Below are 15,000 nucleotides of genomic sequence, written 5' to 3'. Positions count from 1 at the left end.
TACTTTTCCTATACCCACTCTTTCTTTGCATCCTCCTGCTGCTCCTGGTTCAATCTCTGACCTGTTCTGCCCTAAGAGGTAACAGCCTTGCCGTCCGCCATCCTCCTCCCTTGACCCAGATCGCAGTGCGCAACGCCACATCCCCTTTAAAACTGATTGATTAGGCCTACCTACGTCAGACGCTCCTCCTCCTCCACCTCCTCGCGGTACATACATGCTCGCCACCGTACCCCGCTCCACAAAACACTTCCACGAACACACAGCTGCATAAAGCTCCTCGAAGGTAGACTGAGGGGAGCTTTCCAGGTAATGTGAGAGTCTGGATGCGAAGCGGAGCGGGACAGCATGAGGGTGAGGCAGGGAAGAGCTGGGCGGCGGCGAGCGGGATGGCTGGGGGGTGAATGAAGGCTGGGTGGAGGTCGGGGAGGGAGAGGAGCAATGAGGAGGTGGTGGTGGTGGAGGAGGAGGACGAGGAGGAGGGTGTCTGGGGTGCTCCTAGTGAGTGAGTCAACCCTCGTCTGGTCTGGCTAGCCGACGGGGAATCCACCTCTCACCTCTCACCTCTCTCTCTCTCTCTCTCTCTCTCTCTCTCTCTCTCTCTCTCTCTCTCTCTCTCTCTCTCTCTCTGTAGACCATTTATTTTTTACGAGCAAATCGATTCACCTCTCTCTCTCTCTCTCTCTCTCTCTCTCTCTCTCTCTCTCTCTCTCTCTCTCTCTCTCTCTCTCTCTCTCTCTCTCTCTCTGTGTGTGTGTGTGTGAGAGGGGGGAGACGAGTACACGCTCACATGCTCCTCGTGAGTCAAGCAATGATGACAAGGTGGCATTAAAAGTGTTGGCACGGCACTGATTGGTAACCTTCCTCCACACGGCACATTTGACCCCTTTGTGTATACAGCTGCCCAGAGAAAACACGTCACAAAACCTAATGAAACACTTACATGACTGACTACCTTAATTAATAGTACATTCAGATTTATGTATAAATCGAAGCGTGAAAGTTGATCTATTGAGCCTTAAGTGTAAAGATTAAGCTCTTCACACACATCACTCTCTCCGCAGTGTGTGTGGCGGCAATGCGACGGCGGCTCCTCCCCTCCAGGAGTCACGCTGAGTCCAGGCCGCAAGAAAACCGCAGGAAAATAACGAGCAAAAAAATTAGGAGTTTTACTTATGTTGAATCAAAATTAGCTGTTGAGGTGTGCAGGTAAATACATTGTTTTAATTGTATCTTAGTTCTTACTTCGTGGCGTCAGCACTCTTCATTTAGTCTTTATTGGTGACCTGAACTTTTGTCACTACAATAGCAGATATAGTACTAATGCTGTGCAAGACCGCACAGTGGTGAGGGAAGGGAGTCAAGTGGACCAGCTTCAGTGAGCAGCGTAGTGAAGTCACACTGTATGAACGCACAAATCTACATAAATATGAAAAAAAGTTGTACTGACATGTCTTGCCAGAATGACAGTTTCAACAAAATCTACGTTATCAATTTACGTGAAAAATACCGGCTCAAGCTCATTATTGACATGATATACAAAAACAACAACAAAAAAAAATACTACGTTTGATTTGCTCCCTGGCACCGCATGTGCCCAGATTTTAATCACATTTCATATTGGTTGCCAAAAACAGAGAACGATTGAACACACACACACACACACACACACACACACACACACACACACACACACACACACACACACACACACACACAGAGAGAGAGAGAGAGAGAGAGAGAGAGAGAGAGAGAGAGAGAGAGAGAGAGAGAGAGAGAGAGAGAGAGAGAGAGAGAGAGAGAGAGAGAGAGAGAGAGAGAGAGAGAGAGAGAGAGAGAGAGAGAGAGAGAGAGAGAGAGAGAGAGCAGGAAGGTGCATAGACAGACAGACAGACAGATAGAGACAGACAGACAGACAGACAGACAAGTGCTCTCAATTGAGCTTGAGGTCATCATATCTTCACTAATGAATTTTGGGTTCATCACGGAAAGGAGATGGGAAGAAAGTGGTGCCTGGCGGGAGTAATGAGAGGCAGCAGTCCCTTCCCTCCCTCAGGTAACACGTCCTGCGAGGGAAAGGTGCATGGATCACCCTTCCCTCTCCATGACGCACGTATCTCATGAACTAACGCTTTCTATTCAACGATATATATGTATACTACTATTGCCTTGTTTTAATGTGACTTCGGGAACTGAATGACGAGGAGTCTGAAGCATCTATCTCATGTTTCCCTTTTCCAGACTTCTGATTTTCGATGATTTGTTCTTGTTTGTAAAGAAGCAGCAGCAGAGGGCATGTTAGGACTTTTGTTAGTGATTCTCTCTCTCTCTCTCTCTCTCTCTCTCTCTCTCTCTCTCTCTCTCTCTCTCTCTCTCTCTCTCTCTCTCTCTCTCTCTCTCTCTCTCTCTCTCTCTCTCTGTTCAGTGCCTGCGTGCCTCCCTAATTACCCTTTCCCTGTTACTGATAGAGTGGTCCAAGACGATATTACAGAACTAAAAACAGCACGAGTTAAAAGGCTGGAAGTACATGACAACTCCTTTACTTGGCGTCACTGTGGTTTTTCGATACTACATTGTAAAATAATATCAAAAAATTGTATTCAGTTCGGGGACAACATATAGAAAAAAAAAAAAAGTAAGCTGTTTTTTCCCCAAGTTGTAACAACTAAATGTTACTCTCCCTATGTCTTACTACAAAGAAAATGAAGGACATCGCACATACTAACGGCCCAACGTTTCCCAATACCTCGCCATCAATCCCCACCTCTATGTGCTACGTGGACACAGTCTAAGGTTTCCTTACGCACTGTTTCATTTTAGTGCACGACTTTTTCGTAAAACCGCGCTTGACATCCGTTTTCATTTAGGTGCGAATCCCATAACACGAAATTTCATCCCTAAATGTCTCAAACTCCCTCTAGTAATGCATTTTAGGAGTAATTTTTCCTGTGAATGGATCTTCTTTTGACATTGATATCAACATCAAGTTACAACAGGTTAGCTAAGATCCTCTACGTACAATTTTTTTTTTTTTTTTTCACTGAGAGGAGAAGAAAGAGACTATGAAAAAAGTAACAAACGAGAGGAGTTAATTGTCTAGAAGAGATTGATAAGGCAGACAGACAGTTACAAGTACTTGGGGAGCTTAATCTCAAGTGATGGAAAGCGGTTAAAAAAAAAAGAAAATGAAAAGACAAACAGCAAAACTAGTTTTTTGAGGAAATGTAAATTTCAAGAATACAGGTACGAATACGGATGTCGAGATGTTTTGTTTGTTCACCTTTGATGTACAGATGCGAGATGTAAACAATAAACCACGATGAGAGGAAAAGAATAGTCTGTAGAGATGTGGTTCTTATGAAGGACTCCTTCGAGTTACAAATGAAGAAGTATTTAGAGGAGCGGTAATAAAAAAAAAAGAAGCATTACAGAATGCATCAGGAAACAGCTGAGATTTGTGAGCCATGTCATTAGAGAAACAAGAACCTGAGAATGACTGTCTTGAGAAGAACGGAGGAAGTGCAACAAGTAAAACAATAAATAAGGCTCATAAACTATTTACAAAATGAAATCCAAAGACGAGAGGCAGTGACGAACCTGATAAAGATAGCGTGGGAAAAATATTGAGAGACGCTCCATGGTCACCGACGTCATACGACTGACACTGGTAAGACAAGATAAACATGTCCTGTGATAAAAGTAACTGAGAACCAAAACAGTAGCCAACAGAACTGACCACGAAAGTAATGAAAGGACCACAAACAATGAACCTTAATTTAATCTAATATTCACCTCCATCTCCTCAAATAAAGATCCCTTCCTCCAGGCTAAAGGTTACGGAGGGCTATGACAATCGCGTTAATACAGTGTACCCTACCAAAGTTTTCCCAGGTACACATTTATCGACCAAATCGCGAGGGGGATGAACAGCTGGTGGTCGGCTGTGCACCGCCTACCTTGGTCTAGACTCGAAGCAAGGCACGTAGATTAGAAGGCAGGCGTATTAATCACTACCTAACGGGGACGATAATGTGTATACAAGGAAAATAAATGGGACAGTAGCTGTGGGTATGGTGATAATAGAAGTACCGCAACTCCTTCTCCTCCCTTTCCTTCTCTCCTCCTCCTCCTCCTCCTCCACCTACTACTACTACTACTACTACTATCACCACCACCACCACTACTACTACTACTACTACTATTACAATTATTACTGCTATTACTACTACGTCAACTATTATTACTCTACTACTACTACTACTACTACTACTACTACTACTACTACTACTACTACTACTACTACTACTGCTGCTGCTGCTGCTGCTGCTGCTATAGCTATTAATAAACATCAAGAAGAACAACAAATTAACTAACAAACGAACAAAACGCAGTAGATGAAGACAAGGAAAAAACGTCATGTATAAAAAAAAATGACGTGGTGAGGTTAGACATTAGGGGAAAAATATACAGGAAATGAGAAAAAGAAAAAAAACAAGGGAGAGATGAGGATAAGACAGGCAATGGTGAGGGTAGTAGAAGTAGTAATGGTAGAGGAGGTAGGCTGCTTGGAAGGGACGTGGAGAGACGGTGGTGGAGTATATGGATGGTAGTTTGCAGGTGGTAATGGTGGAAGCACCAACGAAGTAATAAAGAATTGATGAAGAGTGATGGAGATGTTGGTGGAAAGAGTTAATGGAGGTGTGTGGGCAGTGGAGATGGGGTTAAAATTAGGAAAGAGATAGCAGGAGGACCATGTGGAGTGTGTGGGTGGAAGATTGTCGGGGGGAAGGAGGAATTAGTTGAGAGAATTAGCGAGAGTGGAGATGGAAGCAGTGGTGGAGGCGGAAGAATTCAGAAAAGAAAGAGGGAGAGGGGGGGCAAGTGGAGTGTGTGGGTGGTGGAGGAGGCTAGTGGAGAGTCATAATTCTGGGTCCAATGTCACCTGCAGGCCGGGATATAAAGTGAGTCTCGGGATGGGCGAGCCTCTGCCTGCCTTTGACATTTGGTGCCTTCAAGCAACACTTCCTCACTTGGCTAAGTTGTACACATTTCTTTCCAAGGCGACGCGTATTTTTTCCCTTAAGTGGGTCAGTCTGAGGAGGGTCCCCGCTTCCCTCGCTATATTTTTTATCGGAATAGTATGGGTGAGATGGATGGGCTGTTATCATGATGATGGTGGTGGTGGTGGTGTGGTGTGGTGTGGTGTGGTGTGGTGTGTGGTGGTGGTGGTGGTGTGTGTGTGTGTGTGTGTGTGTGTGTGTGTGTGTGTGTGTGTGTGTGTGTGTGTGTGTGTGTGTGTGTGTGTGTGTGTGTGTGTGTGTGTGTGTGTGTGTGTGTAGCCAGGTGTAGTATACTGGCGGAAGGTGATGGTAATGAGATGGAGTGAGAAAGTGGTGGCACGAGAAATGATAAAATTTATGGTAGGGACTGGTGGTGATGACTGAAATGGTGGTGGTGGTGGTAGTATAACTGTGGTGTAGCTGTGGCAGTGGTGTGGCGGCTGGCGCGCCTACAACATTTGTTACTCGAGTTATGTTGACATAAATTTTTACCCGAGCACAACACTTTTTTCCCTGCGGGCTCAGCTAGACACAAGACAAACTTTGCCAATACATCACCGCCGTGTTTTATTGCGACAAAATGACGCAACAGCAGTTTGTCGCCGCGGCCTGCAGCGGCAGCAGCGACGAAAAATGCAGCCACGCAGTTTTGCCACGCCATGGATATATCGTTCAGCTGGTTATGTCGCCCTGGTGTAGGGAACCATCTGATGTGTGTGTGTGTGTGTGTGTGTGTGTGTGTGTGTGTGTGTGTGTGTGTGTGTGTGTGTGTGTGTGTGTGTGTGTGTGTGTGTGTGTGTGTGTGTGTGTGTGTGAATAGAGGTGAACGTCCGTTTGAATATGGTATACATTTTAAGTAAAAAAAAAAAAAAAGCTTTTCGCCGCTTTCCGTGTCTAGATTCAGTGTACACATACATTCCTAGTTTTATTCAAAAGTCCCGCCGGTAATACCTCTTCGCACGCTCTGACTTTACAGTATCGCAGTGTCTATTGTAATTTGCATTCCTGTGTGTATTCACCAGGGACGTCTGCATGCACGTGTGTCAGGGGCCAGCACGCCAGACAACACGCCCACGACACAGGGAATGTTACCGCCGCGGGTCATGGCTGAAGGGCGGTGAGGGGGTTGGGGGGCGCACTGAGGGGAGGTGCCACCAGGACAGAGCCAGACACAAGACTTATGAAATTATTCCCTTCTTTATATTGCTTGTTTGCTTTTATTTTTATTCATAGTCACTTATATATAACTTTTAATTAATTGTTCATTGAAAAGTTACACAAAAAGAGATGTATACATAGAATAAACTAATTAATGGAAGCGAAACAATTCAAATACATGCAATCAACAATACCAGCATCCTTACCAAACTAATTTCCTTGATCAGAGTTTATATTTTTACTTTCCATCACTATATATATATATATATATATATATATATATATATATATATATATATATATATATATATATATATATATATATATATATATATATATATTTTTTTTTTTTTTTTTTTCGTTGAAGACGTGTATGAAAAAAACAATATCAGTGATCCTGCCCCGATCTTCTGCTGCTCTCCTCTGCGCTACTAACAAATCCTGCCACCTGAAACCTTCAACAGGGGTACTCAAAAGTGTTTCATGCTGAGTACAGGGTACGAGAAAGATTTAGGAGTTATAGTTAGCTCTGAACTCCGTCTAGGGAAACAATGCATAGAAGCCAGAAACAAGGCAAATAGGGTACTAGGATTCATTTTTAGGAGTGTTAAAAGTAGAAGGCCGGAAGTAATATTAAAGTTATACTTGGCGCTGGTCAGACCTCATCTAGACTACGCGGTGCAATTCTGGTCCCCACATTACAGGAAAGATATAGGTCTATTAGAATCAGTACAGAGGAGAATGACTAAAAGGATACAGGGGATGAGCAGTATTCCATACGAGGCGAGGTTGAAGCTGTTAAATTTACATTCTTTAGAGAGACGTAGGTTAAGAGGGGACCTGATAGAAGTCTTTAAGTGGTATAAGGGTTATAACAAGGGAGATGTAAACAAAATTCTTACGATCAGCAACCAGGGTAGAACAAGAAATAACGGGTTCAAGCTTGAAAAATTTAGGTTTAGGAAGGAGATAGGAAAAAATTGGTTCTCAAATAGAGTGGTAGATGAGTGGAACGGACTTAGTAATCATGTAGTTAGTACTAGGACACTAGAGAGCTTTAAGAGAAGATTAGACAAGTTTATGGATGGGGATAGCAGATGGAAATAGGTAGGTGTGTTTCATACAGGGACTGCCACGTGTAAGCCTGGTCGCTTCTTGCAGCTTCCCTTATTTCTTATGTTCTTATGTTTTTATGTACAGTTTCTCTCTTGAAGGACGCCGCTTGCAATATACAACACTTTGTTCGCACTTTGAATAATATAATACACACACACACACACACAGAGAGAGAGAGAGAGAGAGAGAGAGAGAGAGAGAGAGAGAGAGAGAGAGAGAGAGAGAGAGAGAGAGAGAGAGAGAGAGAGAGAGAGAGAGAGAGAGAGAGAGAGAGAGAGAGAGAGAGAGAGAGAGAGAGAGAGAGAGAGAGAGAGAGAGAGACGGAGACTGACAGACAAACACAGACAGATAGACCCACGAACATACTGGCAGACAAATAAACTGACGGACAAACAAAAAGACGAACTAAATGAGAGACATAACATAACATAACATAACATAACATAACAGACAGGCAGGCAGGCAGGCAGGCAGGCAGGCAGGCAGGCAGGCAGGCAGGCAGGCAGGCAGGCAGACAAACAAACAAAGAGTCAGAAGCAAACCATACAGTTTTCCAAGGGCAAGCCTGTCACCACGTAACACGATGCGGTGAAGAACAAAAAGAAAGATAAAACTTGAAAGGCCAATGAACAATGACAACGCTGAATAATTTTATAGGTGCACAATTTTATTTTATTTTTTATTTTTTTGTACTTTTGTGTAAGTAGTAACGATTAACTGGTAAGAAAACACGTAACGCTTTAAACTTTCGGTAAAAGAAAAAAAAAAAACGAGTAAGCCTTTCCTCTCGCGCCGCAGTTTTGCCACCGTCGTCTTTCTGTTCGCCAAGCTCAAAGTGACCTACTGAGGCGAGATAATACCTTAAGCCTGGGATGTATTTCCTTTCTGAGACTTAATGCTTTACAGGAAAATTGGACAAAACTCTTTGTTTTCTTATTTCGCGTCATTACTTCTGAAAATTTTTGTCCTAACTCAGTAATGCCAACGAATTACTGCTCTTCTTTTCACAGTATTTTGTAGATAGTCGAATTGATCGCGTGGAATCTCTCTGCCACAGCCATCGACGATTTCATTTCAATATGTCAATTTAAAAATTGCGAGAGTGTGACAGTCTTATGAAATGTGAAACTGCAAAAGGTGACACTAATTACAAAGTATTTATGAATGACTCTTTCCCAGATACCTTAACTGAAATTATGATGTACAGAATAACAAATTCCTCTTGTTACACACACACACACACACACACACACACACACACACACACACACACACACACACACACACACACACACACACACACACACACCAAAATAAATAAAATACCCTCCCAAGAAAAATTCCACCCAGCAGCCTTGGGGTTTTTCCCTGCCTGAAGAACACTTGTTGTTTTTAGGAAATACGGGATAGAAGAAATGGCTGGCTGGCACTACGTTCGAGTTTATACAGCGTAAAGTCAATTCCTTTACGGTCTGGTCTGGTTAAAATGGTATTAGCTCAAGCCAGGCAGAGTCGTTTGGGCCCGGCCAGGTAAGAAGGGTCAAAGCAGGTTAAGTCCGGGGAGTAAAAAGACTTGGGGAGAGTCAGGTGGAGCCAAATAGAGGCAAGAGCCAAACACATGACCTCCGTAAATCTTCCTCGTAAAGGTCAGGTGAGGGCGAGGCTCCCTGGCTGTGTGACCGGAAGGGGGTGCGTTTTCCTCTGTTCGTCACGCCCACATAGGGACATAAGCACACGAACACTACAAGGACTCGCACTACGGCAACACTTCCACGTACAAGCACGTACATTTAGTGTCCTTTGTGGGGTGGGAGAATATTATCGTGTTACAACAGGAAGACTCTTGCCTGGCTGCTGCATTTTCCTTGTAGTGCAATTAGAGAAATAAATGACTATCTTTCCGTCTTATGTTCTTCATGTTCCTAGAGTTAGTTCGTATTTGAATAACTTAATTAATTACAGCTTTAACGTGCCTGAGCGTGTTTACTTTTCATCGAACATGTTTACGAGTCTCTTTGATATTTACACGGTGCTTGTGTAAGACCTGCACCTGTGTTGTTGTTTTGCGTGTGTGTGTGTGTGTGTGTGTGTGTGTGTGTGTGTGTGTGTGTGTGTGTGTGTGTGTGTGTGTGTGTGTGTGTGTGTGTGTGTGTGTGTGTGTGTGTGTGTGTGTGTGTGTGTGTGTGTGTGTGTGTGTGTGTGTGTGTGTGTGTGTGTGTGTGTGTGTGTGTTCTCACTACCGTTTTATGTTTTCTTGTAAGTCTAAAAACTTTTATTTTTTATGTGTGTGTTGAATCAATTACTTAGCGTAAAGATAAGCCAAGTTGGTCTTTCTTTTGTCGTTCTGTGTGTAAGAGTGCCTGCTTATGTATGTGTGTGGTGAGAAAGAGAGAAAGAGAAAACCAGATATCTGTCTCTGGAGTTGCAAAAACACTCCAGGAAAGCTATGTAGGATTAAAGCGAGGAAAGCATGTTCTCTGTGACCGAATGTCCCGTTACCACGAGGGAAAACCTTTAGACACAAAAAATATAAATCACGTTACTGTGTTGTTTAATCCGACCTCAACGTTTCCGTCTATAGGTGTATCATAAGAATCTTCAATGAGCGACTGACAGTTCTGCTCATTTTATTTATTCCCGCTACTCACTGTTTTGTATTTTTTTTTTTAAACATTTGTTCCTTTAAGCCGTGTACTGTACCCTTGCCGAGACTGAAGTGTTTAAAGCCTCTGACAGCAGTCCCTAGTCTGGTCAGTTTCAGTGCGTCAGTGCCGAGTATTAATCCAAAGCTGGCTCTCGAATTTATGTTCGCATCGTGAACCTTTCCTAAACTCAGAATTTTTCTCGTCCGAGAAATCATTTTATCTGTACTGTGTATCTAACCTAACTCATATTTCTAGTACAACATTCTCTCCATATTTCGGACTCCCCAGTCAGAAGTTTTCTGAGAATCAAATATTTTAGTATTTTCTATCAAACTTTCTTTTTCCAATCGGCTCTTACAATAATAAGCATCTTTCTGGGCATAACTTATTATTTCGCACTAGTGCAGCATTTGGACCCAACGGACTGAAGTGTTTCTGAAATCATTCTTTTGGTAATTGAAAAGATCTGACAATGCACTATTTTTATTTCCCTTGACAAAGATACAGCCGCCGCTTCCTCCCATCCCTTTCAACCCAGCAGTGTGAGGACATGGACGTTTCTGGCATGGAGATTACTATATTACCATACAGTTCCCCCGACTTTTCTTGCTCTCGGCTCATCAAAAACATGGTCCTCTGTAAAAGCAAGTTCCTATAATTCATATCATTCACATTTTTACCAAAATTATACCAAATCTATTGCAAGCTTTGACGGAATCTTTATATAAAACGATCATGAAATTTCAAAATATTAACGATCATATCATCTCCACCCACAACAGTCCATCAGAAATTTCTTCCTTGCCTTGCTTCTCTTATTTGATTCACACAACACCTCTGCCTCTAAAATTCAACTGTTCAATCGTACGTTCGCTAAAATTCATCTATTTTCCCACGCAGTATTTACCATTAAAATCAAAGATTATTTCTCTCATGTACCGAGTCAAGTCAGCACAATAATCCTCACTTAGTTTATTTTGAAAATACGATTACGCGCACAATGCCAAATACCCTCGCCCCTCCAGCCACTCCACTAAAAAGCCACGAACAGTTTGCTTCTCCTTCTTCCTACGACTTTGACTTTTTCAAGAGGTGAACACAGTCACATCGAGAACTAAACAAATTTTTCGAGCCCTCGTACCCACACATACTTACCCACCCACCAGCACACACACACACACACACACACACACACACACACACACACAGAAAAAAATAAATAAAATCACAACTTAGAAAATTGTCACCAGATAGTCAAGCAAATTTTTACTTAATCAACAGGTCCAGACGATCAATTAGAGAGAGAGAGAGAGAGAGAGAGAGAGAGAGAGAGAGAGAGAGAGAGAGAGAGAGAGAGAGAGAGAGAGAGAGAGAGAGAGAGAGAGAGAGAGAGAGACCCTAACATGGAGGAGCAGAGCCTCCTTCCCCCACCACAACCAAGGCCTTTCCTCTCCCACTAGCACACGGCCACAACGCAGCGCACTGTGTGGTGGTCGCGGCCTCCTGTAGGGGAAAGTACTGAGCACCAGAACTGGAGTCTGTGTTCATCTTTTAGCGCTGTGCGACAAGGCAGAGAGAGAGGCGATAAAACTGTATAAAAATAGAAAAAAGAAAGACAAAATAATCTGACAAGCAGGAAAATACTGAAGTTTATCAGTTTTTCAACTCATCTCTCTCTCTCTCTCTCTCTCTCTCTCTCTCTCTCTCTCTCTCTCTCTCTCTCTCTCTCTCTCTCTCTCTCTCTCTCTCTCTTTGGAAGAGGAATGAGAACACGTAAACATTAACCTCCCTCAATTCAGTCTTCATTGTCTAGAGGAAGAAAAAGAAAATTCCTTCCCCAGCAGGCGACTTGCACGCCCACCCCTCGCCTCCCTCCCCCTGACATCCCAGCTCCCCTCGACCCCTGCCCGCCCCATGACCCGCACCAACACACACCGGCCCGATCACCATGCAACTTCAAGTTATTAATACCTAAGTACAAGGAAAAACTATTAACTTACGAGTCAGATACTGTTATTAATTTTCATGAAATTACTATTCCTTAGGCAGGGCAAGAATAATAATTTTCAATTAGAGAAGAATTATTTCACCATTTTTCATTGCAATTTTGCCGGCTTTATCTGGATTTATGGGGAGGGATATTGTGTGTGTGTGTGTGTGTGTGTGTGTGTGTGTGTGTGTGTGTGTGTGTGTGTGTGTGTGTGTGTGTGTGTGTGTGTGTGTGTGTGTGTGTGTGTGTGTGTGTGTGTGTGTGTGTGTGTGTGTGTGTGTGTGTGTGTGTGTGTGTGCACTCGCGCGCGCGCGCCGCGGCCATCTGAATGACTTGTATAACCCCCACACGACACCATTCTCACCGCTCCTCTGAAATAAAAGCGCCAACAAATTTGGTTTCCTCAATGAGACCAGACACTCAATCCAACGAGTCTCCTCACATACTCGGCAAGCTTCCCTTCTCTTTCTTTTACTCTTTTTTTTTTTTTTTATCATTTCCCCACCTGAAAGTCTTCTTGGCGAGGTGGTGACTGAAGCTCTGCTCCCTACCTCCCCCTCTCACTCATCTTCGAAACTACGTCTGAAGTGGCCCAGCTGGAGAGAGAGAGAGAGAGAGAGAGAGAGAGAGAGAGAGAGAGAGAGAGAGAGAGAGAGAGAGAGAGAGAGAGAGAGAGAGAGAGAAAGGGGACTCATGAGCGGGAATGCAGAGAGTGAAAGAGAAAGAGGAAGTATTGGGAAGAGAAGGAGTATGTAAGAATGTACGCCCGTTGGACTGTAATAGTGTCAGGAGAGAAGGTGTAACAATAAAGAAAATGAAAAAAAATGTAAAGTAAGGCGAAATGTGAAAAAGAGGGCTGCTTACAATATAAAGGGAAGAAAGGAAACAAAAAAAGAGGAGGAATATCTTAAGGAGAGAAAAAAAAATATGAGGAGAGGGGTGAGAACAGGAAAAAGCAAAAATATGAAAGAATATGTGGCAAACGGAGGAAAAGGAGAAGGGGGAGGAGAGGAAAAGAGATAGAAGAAGAAGGTTAAGGAGAGAAGAGCAGAAGAAAACTATGAGAGAGAGAGAGAGAGAGAGAGAGAGAGAGAGAGAGAGAGAGAGAGAGAGAGAGAGAGAGAGAGAGAGAGAGAGTGCAGAAAGCAAGGAAGTAAATGAGTGGAAAGATAGAGAGGAGGAAATATATATACATACATATATATATATATATATATATATATATATATATATATATATATATATATATATATATATATATATATATATATATATATATATATATATATATATAATAGGCGGAAGGAAAAGAATGGGAAGAATGAGAGAAAGGAAAAGGATGAACGGAGGAAGGGAAGTGACGGGAGAAGGGAAGGGTGAGAAATTAATGGAAGAGAGGGGAGGGGGGTGTAGGCACGGGGCGAGGCAAAGCTGGGCGGGTGTGGCTGTCAACACGGGCACCTCTGGTTTATACTCCCCCACCTCTGCCTGCTACTGACAGTTGTGTGTGTGTGTGTGTGTGTGTGTGTGTGTGTGTGTGTGTGTGTGTGTGTGTGTGTGTGTGTGTGTGTGTGTGTGTGTGTGTGTGTGTGTGTGTGTGTGTGTGTGTGTGTGTGTGTGTGTGTGTGTGTGTGTGTGTGTGTGTGTGTGTGTGTGTGTGAACAGTACCTACACATATGCACACTAAGGGAGTACAGCTGGTAAGTACTTTTAATACTTGTTGACAGTCTGCTAATGCGTTTTGCGGACTTTCGTAATTACAATTGACCAGCAAACCTACAATAATAACGCCACACACACACACACACACACACACACACACACACACAAAGAGAGGAGGGACAAGGCCGGGGATACAAGAATAAAGCGATGATCTAACACCACATGAGTGAAGGCTGTCACGTGCGTCACTGCGTTGATTATTAAACAAACACATGGCCATCTATTTCCTGATTGGTGCCATTCCCTTCCTCCTTCCCTCCTTCCTTCTTCCCCCATCCCATTTATACCCCAACGGCATACTTTATACGGCGCCTCAGTACTTCCCTAGACCCGGCCAACATACACTTTGTAGACACACACACACACACACACACACACACACACACACACACACACACACACACACACTGCTTAATGTCTTTATATCAAAGTCCATCAGTAAGTACCAAAATATATAAGGGTACGTATTATAAATGACGCCAAAAGTAAATATATACGACGTAATATGCCAGGAAAAGGGCCATTTAATCACGAGTTTGAATTTGCTCTCTCTCTCTCTCTCTCTCTCTCTCTCTCTCTCTCTCTCTCTCTCTCTCTCTCTCTCTGCAATCAAAGCCTAGCCAATAATCAACTCCGCACACCTACCTTCCTTCAGCCACATCGAGGTACACAGAAGAAACCCAAGTACTCGGCTGTCTTTCGCCTGTCTACAGAGAACAAGCGAGGCCAGAGTTCGAAAGCTACGGAATCCTCACACAGTGCTAGAGAAACGTGTTTATTCGCGAGCACTTCACAAAAAAAAAAATCTAACAATTAGGCATCCAGTGTCATGGCGTCGGAAATGGTTCTTGCAACTATTGTGTTCCAAACATTAGCCAACCAGGCAGAAATAGAAGTTCTGAAAAAAAATAAAATAAAAAAGATTACAACAGTATGGGCGCAAAACTGAGAATTTGGAATTGTAATAAACTGAGGATTACAACCATTCTACCGCTTGTAAACAACACTGACTGTGTGCCAGTATTTTTCCCGAATGAAGAAAAAGAAAAGTCAGCGCAAAACGTGGAATAAAAGAGAACAAACGCAAAGCATAAGCCATGAGACGCACTGCATTGCTGAACATAACCTTTGTTGTCTTCTACACAAGTAGAAGACAGAACTGAAAGCCTCCCCACAATATCATTCACTGGAGCCTTATGGTGTTTATTTACAAGCAGCTGCTGGTGAAATCAGGCAACTAATTCGCTATGAAGTTGAACAGGTTCAACTTTACCAACTTGCCTTTAGTGATTAAAAACGATATTCAGTTTAA

At 43.1% G+C, this 15,000-nt stretch overlaps 1 long non-coding RNA gene across 2 annotated transcripts in view; it reads right to left on the bottom strand.

Moving 5' to 3' along the window:
- LOC135100676 (uncharacterized) overlaps positions 1-15,000 on the bottom strand; it is a 114,567-nt gene that overhangs the window by 54,264 nt on the left and 45,303 nt on the right. The window contains exon 3 of one of the 2 annotated variants that reach the window (XR_010268860.1): positions 8,672-10,612. The exons of the other annotated variant lie outside the window; for it this stretch is intronic. This is a non-coding gene — a long non-coding RNA (uncharacterized LOC135100676). Of the gene's footprint in view, positions 1-8,671; positions 10,613-15,000 lie in introns of those variants that run through there. 2 annotated transcript variants of the gene reach the window in all.

The sequence above is a fragment of the Scylla paramamosain genome, chromosome 5 (assembly GCF_035594125.1).
Source record: "Scylla paramamosain isolate STU-SP2022 chromosome 5, ASM3559412v1, whole genome shotgun sequence".
Classification (NCBI taxonomy): domain Eukaryota; kingdom Metazoa; phylum Arthropoda; class Malacostraca; order Decapoda; family Portunidae; genus Scylla; species Scylla paramamosain.
The sequence above is the reverse complement of the archived record's forward strand: the minus strand, read 5'-3'. Positions and strand labels throughout refer to the sequence as shown.